Raw genomic sequence first — 6,916 nt, 5'->3', positions numbered from 1 at the left:
TTGGCATGCCTGATTCCCTAATTGTCCCCTTCATTCTACAAGCCCTGTGTTCCGTGAGTGTAGACCCTACTACTGCTGTTTTGCATGAGAATTGGTTGGGTAGAGGCATCTCGAGAGCAGTGGTCAACCCGTTTCTCTCTGGTCTCCTACTAGTCTTCGCTCAGTGACCAGCATACAGTGGGTGCTCAATAGATGTCTGGCAAAATGATAAACCAATACGTGAGTGAGGTGAGTAAAGCAGACAAAGAAACTGGAGTCCAAAACTTCTGCCAGTTGGGTCTTGGAGGAGACGATCACAGCACGAGCCAGCTGGAAAACAGAATTCAATTTCTTAAAAATTCAAATTACATGGAACATTTTCAGGTGTGGAGTGTTCCGCAGTTGGAAATGCTGGTGCTAGGTGACAGGGCCATGGTGACGAGTCCTTTCATTGTGGCCTGGGGACAGGAAAGTAGGTTGAAGGGCCACTCATAAAATGATGGAGGGGTCTGTGGATTCAACCAAGGGTTTGTTGGAAGAACTCTGGATTTCTCCCCCCCGCAGAGGTTGCAGGCTAACTGGGACAGGGCTCCGTAGCAATTGAAGGTGGCATCTGAAACCCCATTTGGGTTTTGTTTTTACTCTGAGGTTTGAAGATCTTCAGCGTTTGCTCACTGGTTTCCAGTGCGACCGCCCAAAGGCCATGCTGTCCCAGAACCACAGAACATTTAAGTGGATGCACCCTGAGAGAGGTGGCCAACCATCTCGGTTTGTCCGGGACTGACCTGGTTTTAGCCCTGGAAGTCCTAGGTCTTGTGGAGCCCCTCGGTCCTGGGCAAACAGAGATGGTCACTTGAGTCTTTAGAGACCATTAGCGGACCCAGAATAGACCCAGATTCAGCCCCTAGTATGTCTACTTCTTGGCAGGTAACCTTGGGTATGCGCTTTGCCCTCCTAAGCTTCAGTTTCTTTGTCTCTGAACCAGGGAGACTCACAGTCTTCTGAGATGAACGTGTTGATTCAGTGAACTAACATATATGCGGCCCTCGGCCCAGCGTGTGGCCCCCACAAGGAGTCGATAAATTCTAGTTGCTGTTGTTGTTGTGATATTCCAAATGCCTCACCTTCGAGACGAAGTCCAGAAGGAAAACCAACAGATTGAGGTCTCCCAGCAAAACACAGTGGAAAAGCCAGGCCTCAAAGCAATACCCAGACTCCCAATCCAGTGCTCTTCCTTAAACCCAACCAATAGAAGCATGGGCTCCCCCTGAGGGGCTCCCAGGTCTCTGCCGGCCCCTCTGGAGCACACATCTGTCCCACGCTCAGTGCAAAAGCCATTGCAACAGTTGGAAATCTCGGGTCACAGGCAATGCAACAGATGTCGGGTCACCCGGAAGCAAAGGAGTTTATGGAAGCACGGGGGGGCCCCCGGGACCACACGGAAAGGCAGGGAGTCAGCTTGGAACAGCGGAGTCAGATGGGTCAGATCATCCCTAAGAGTACTTCTGGCAGCCGGGATAACACAACAGTTGCATCAAAGTGTTGTGTTGAGAAGGAGCGTATCCCAGATGGTCTTCCATCTTTGAGCCCACCCAAGGGCCCAACTGGCCCGGCTGGCAGGGGTGGGCAGGGAGAGGCGGAATGGGTCAGAAGAGCCTCTGGAAGTCATCTGCTTCTGCCTGGGGAGGGCTAGAAGCAGGACCCAGTATGCTACTAAGGCTGCATTCCAAGGGGGTGCCCCCAAAGGAAGTCAGGGTCCCATGAGGAAGGGAAAATAAATGGGGGTGAGGAGGTGGCTGCAAACACTAACTGTCCACTCTAGCCAAGTGCTCAGGGAAGGTTGCTCTGCCGCTCAGTCTAGAACCACTTTGCACTGGGCCCACCTGTCCTCTCCTTCTCCTTTCCTTCTTCCCATTAGAATCTGGCCTGAGCTCGGCCCCTGTACCAGAAGGGACCCTGCCCAAGGGATGGAAGGTGTTCATGTTGAATAATCCCATGCCCCACCTTCCCTCTCCACTGGGACACTGGCCCACCCAGGGCCCCCTTCCTTTCTCTGCTTACCCCACTTCAACTCCTCAAACCAAGACCCCTAGTGAAAGAAGCCCATTTAGGGCTGGACGAAAATCACAGCCGGCTGGCTACAACTTGGGTCCCCATGAAACCCAAGTGAGAAGTTCTCCCTGGAACACAGTTGCTGCAATTTTGGTAAAACCACTGTAATGAAACAGTAGTAAACATCCCAGAAACTCTCCGTGTGAACCAGGACCAGAAGCCCGTTTTCTCCCAAATGGGTCTATTTTTCACTTTCTCCTCTTCCAAAACGGTCCGAGTAATGACTTGCTGAAAACCTGGACGATACCACGCTGTTTTGAAGCCCAGCCTGTCTTCAAGGGCTCTTTTTTTTTTTTTTCCCCTCCGATTTAACTTGCTGGGCGCCTCTGGAGTCTGGTATTAATAATAAATATTGCCGTGCATCCTTATTTTTCCCTTAATTTAATTAGAGAAAATGTAATAGCCCTTATGAAAACAATATATGAGTTTTCAAACCTAATTAACATGATACAAAGTGCGCAGGTCACTAAAATTGTTGTTTTCTCTGGAAAGCTTCCATGCAAATAGATAAAAACAAAACTGCATTTAATTCCATAGCCCGGGCTAACAGGCAAATCAGAGATGACGACTCCCGCCCTAGGGCCCTGTCTGCCTGGTAATGAATACTTTCCTTTTGTCACGATTCAAGGGAGAGCAAGAGCGATATGCGAACCCTATCAAATATTCTGAGGGGGAGTCAAGTCAGCCGTGACCGGGGCTCAGCCTTCCACCGTTCACGATCCTTAGGCCGAAAAGCAGCCCAGATGGAAGGGAGCCCGCTCTCCTGCGTGGCCTTTGTGTTCTGCGTGCAGCACCCCTCCTTCGTTCCCGGCCAAGACTGGCCTGCCCCGGGGGGCCGGGCATCCTTCCTCCTGCTTCAGGGGGTCTCCCCGGGCTGTAGGGTCTGGGGAGCGGAACAGGCAGAGCCGCCAGCGTGGAGCCTGACTCTTCAGGGTTTTCTCCAAGGCTGAAGAGGAGGCACTGTGATTCCTCACTCAGTAGGAATGAGGGCACCCCTAAGTGCCTGGTCTGGGCTCTGCCAGGAACCCCCCCACACACAAGGTGCACCCTCGACTGACTTCTCAGGACATGCCTCATCTTCTTCCCTTTCACAGCAAGCACCAGGAGCACCCCCCACTTTCCTCTCCTGCGTTCGAATCCAGGCTCCCCCACATGGAGAGTGGGGTCAGTGTCCCACCTATGAGAGGTCCGACGGGCTGGTCCGCAAAATGGAGATGGTGGGTATCTCCCGCCTGGTGTTGGGGGATGGGGGGCTTAATGTGCCTACTGAGGGCTCACCACGTAGCAAGTGCTTTCTAAAATATCTCTTCTGTTTCTTTTCCCTACAGCTGACAACTGCTGTTCACTTTCCCCAAAGTCTGAACGTGGAGTGGACAAGGGCCCCCCACCCCAATCTTCTCCTTTTTTGCAGTCCCATAAACAGCAGCCCACAGGCCCTTGTGCTTGCCAATGCTTTGGGGTTCACGTGTCTGGAAGTAGCTAGATCTTTGCATCCAGGCGGTCATGGGTGAGGGAGCTGGGAGGTCCAGAGGGAGAGTAGGGACATGGGAAGCAGGGTCCGGCCCCAGGGACAGAGGCTTCAGGACCCAGAGAAGAACCAGAGTCCCTGGCACACATGCAGTGTCCTGGGTTCTGGTCGGTTCTCCTTAGGGAACGCAGAGGGCTGGTGGACCCCACCTCCAGGGATCGTGTGGCTCTGCAGGGTTGGGGCAATGGGCCAAGGTACGAGGCTCACAACTGGCCGGCGTGAGAGTCTGTCCCAAGCCTGCTGGTTCCAAACACGGTGCTCCTTCCCTTCCTCAGAAGAAAGATAGTACGTTTAATTATAAGACGCCAAATCGGGAAAGAGCTTTGTTTATACCCAAATGTGATTATGTTGTTATGGTAGGTATTACGTAAATGGTAGTTATTATTACTTGCCATTATTATAATTAATTAAAACATGTTTCTTAAATGCATGTGTTATAAATGCTTTAACCCACAATGCACACACCAGGTGTTGCCAATGGTCACTCACTCTAATTTTCACTAATTTGCATGGGCAAGTGGTCTCTGTTGGCAAGTTTGAAGCTTCCTTTAGTCGAATTGTGGATGCGCGTGAGTAAGCGTGTGTGGCAGTGTGCGGTCCAGAGAAAAGAACACCCATGCACTAAAGAAGAAAGAACACCCATGTGTGACACTTATTAAATTTTATTTTAAGATTTATTTATTTTGGAGGGGGCAGAAGGAGAGGGAGAGAGTCTTAAGTGGACTCTGCAGTGAGCACAGAGCCTGATGTGGGGCTCAATCTCACGACCCCCAGATCACAACCTGAGCGGAAACCAAGAGTCAGACGCTTAACCAACTGCACCCCTCAGGGGCCCCCCACGTGTGACATTTTAATACACATAGAGAATTAATACACTTGTTTGCCTCTTCTCTCTCTAACACCTTCTGAAGTGACAGTCAAGGAATAATGAAGGTATGGACCACAAAAGCAAGAGAATTGAGAGGGAAGAGGTAGGCCCCAGAAGACAAGAACTGGCCAAAATTATTGGATAGATAACAGTAACCGATTTATCAGAGCAGTGCTTGTGGGAAGGAAGGGGTGGGGAATTCCGAAATCAAGCAGATTCAGGAACCAGGCCCCTAAAGACTCAGGAGTTGGAGGCTACAGAGATACATCCAAGAGTTAGGATCAAGTTGTGTCTTTACACAAGATTGTTCCAGAAACCATGTAAAGAGCAGTTACCCAGCTTTCCTTCCCCACCATGCTCTGCCATGGGTCACCTACTCCCTATACTGACAGAAGAAGGTCAAGGTTAATCTCTGAAAAAACTGAACTAGGGAGGGTCAGAACCCAAGGACACCAGACACAGCTGAGGGAAGGGTGGGCACCATATTGAAAACAGAGGATTGAGTAAGAGTTGGCATTCTAAATGGTGAGACCCTTGCCCCCTCTCTATCTAGGCACCCAGGATACAGGCAGCATCTTCCACAAGCATGAGCCGGGAGCAGACTTTTCTGGGAAGACTGACTAGTGTGAGGAAAAAAAATGACTATAGCTATTCACATTTGAGGTCCTTTAATGAAACAGCCATAATTCTGTAGAGAGCCACACCCGTCCACAAGGCCCTGCATCCAAGGCTCCCAATCCGGTTTTTATTGCTTTGTTCTGAAACACGAACAGACAGACAAGAATCACCGGACCTTTGAGGAGAGCACTAAAACCCACAAACAGAACAAAGGAACACGTAGGGAACAGAGACTTCAAAAACACTAATATCCTCAGAGAGATAAGAGAAAACATCATATCCAAGAACAGGATGTCGTTTATAGAGCTCTTAGAAACTAAAACCCACTTCAAATGAAAATCCAGTAAAGGTTTGGAAGATATAATTGAGGTAACCTTTTTAGAAAGTAGGACAGAAAGACAAAGGAGCAGGAAAATAAAAAATGAGGGATGAGGGGCTCATGCAGGAGGTCCAATATCTAATTATTAGAACTTCCAGAGAATGAGAGAATTGAGAAAAGAGAAAGAAAAAGAAATCAAGGAATACAATTAAGATTGGCAGAATATAATCAAATGTGTTTCTGGGTTGAAATGTTCCACCAAAGTCCTAGCTCAAGGTCGGAACAAAAGGCGTTCGCCAAGGCGCATCATCAAGAAATTTGAGGAAACCAAGGATAAAGGGATCTCAAGTGCTTCCAGGAGATGGGAAGGGTGGGTCATAGGCAAAGAATCATCAATCACAACAGCTCTGAATTTCTCAGTCCTTGGAAGGTAAAAGGTAATGGAACAATGCCTTTGACACCTCAAGGAAAATGATTTCCAATCAAAAATGATATTCCCAGACAAAGTAGCAGTTGGGTGTGAGGGTAGAATAAAGACCACTGTAGATATGGAAGGTCTCAAAAACTTTACTTGCATTAACCATGTCTGAGGAAGCTACTACAGGATGTACCCCAACCACGTAAGGGAGGAAACCATGAAAGACGAAGACATGTTTCCGAGTCTGCTCAGGCTGCTGTAACCAGATACCACAGACGGGGGTGTGGGTGGGTGGGGCTTAAACAACAGATTCGTTTTCTCACAGTTCTGGAGCCAGCAGATCGGGTTTCTAGTGAGAGCACTCATCCTGGGTCATGGCTGCCTTCTCACTGTGTCCTCACATGGCCTTTCCTCCATGCATCCACACGGAGAAAGAGAGAGCTCTCTCTTCCTCTTAATATCAGGCCACCAATCAATTAATATAAGGAAGGATTAGTATAATTCAAGCACTAATTAATATCATTCAATCACAATGTACTACATGGCATAGCAGCGAACAACATCTGTACAGTCCTACTGTTGTGAAAATTAGGGATATTAAGAATCCAGGAGTGCCGAGTTTTGAAAACTTGTGATGTGTCTATACTGAACTGAAGCACATCATCTTTTTTGCTGATGAAAGTCTTACAAAATTATGAGATTCTCAAGTTTGCTCTCTGTAGAGTGTCGCCCCCTTTACTCCAAGGCAGGGTGCCCCCTCCTCTGAGCTCCCGCCACCCCACACTCCCATCTTTCGCACTTCTGAACATTCGGCATGGCCGCTACTGCTTCCCACAGCAGCGTCCCCACGGTCGCCCTTTCGGGGAGCACATTCAGTGAGGGAGACAAAGAGAAAACACAGTAAATGAGAACATCATAGCCAGTTAGAAGTGACGAGGGCTGTGAGGATGGGAGCCAGTAGGACGGCATAAGGGAGGTGGGGGAGGGCTGAAGACGGATCACTCTGCAATAGTAAATAGGAAACGGGGAGCTGTTGAAGGTTTTTGAACAGGGGAAGGACCTGATCCGATTTGA

Source organism: Ursus arctos, unplaced genomic scaffold, assembly GCF_023065955.2.
Source record: "Ursus arctos isolate Adak ecotype North America unplaced genomic scaffold, UrsArc2.0 scaffold_25, whole genome shotgun sequence".
Lineage (NCBI taxonomy): Eukaryota > Metazoa > Chordata > Mammalia > Carnivora > Ursidae > Ursus > Ursus arctos.
This window is presented reverse-complemented; position numbering follows the sequence as displayed.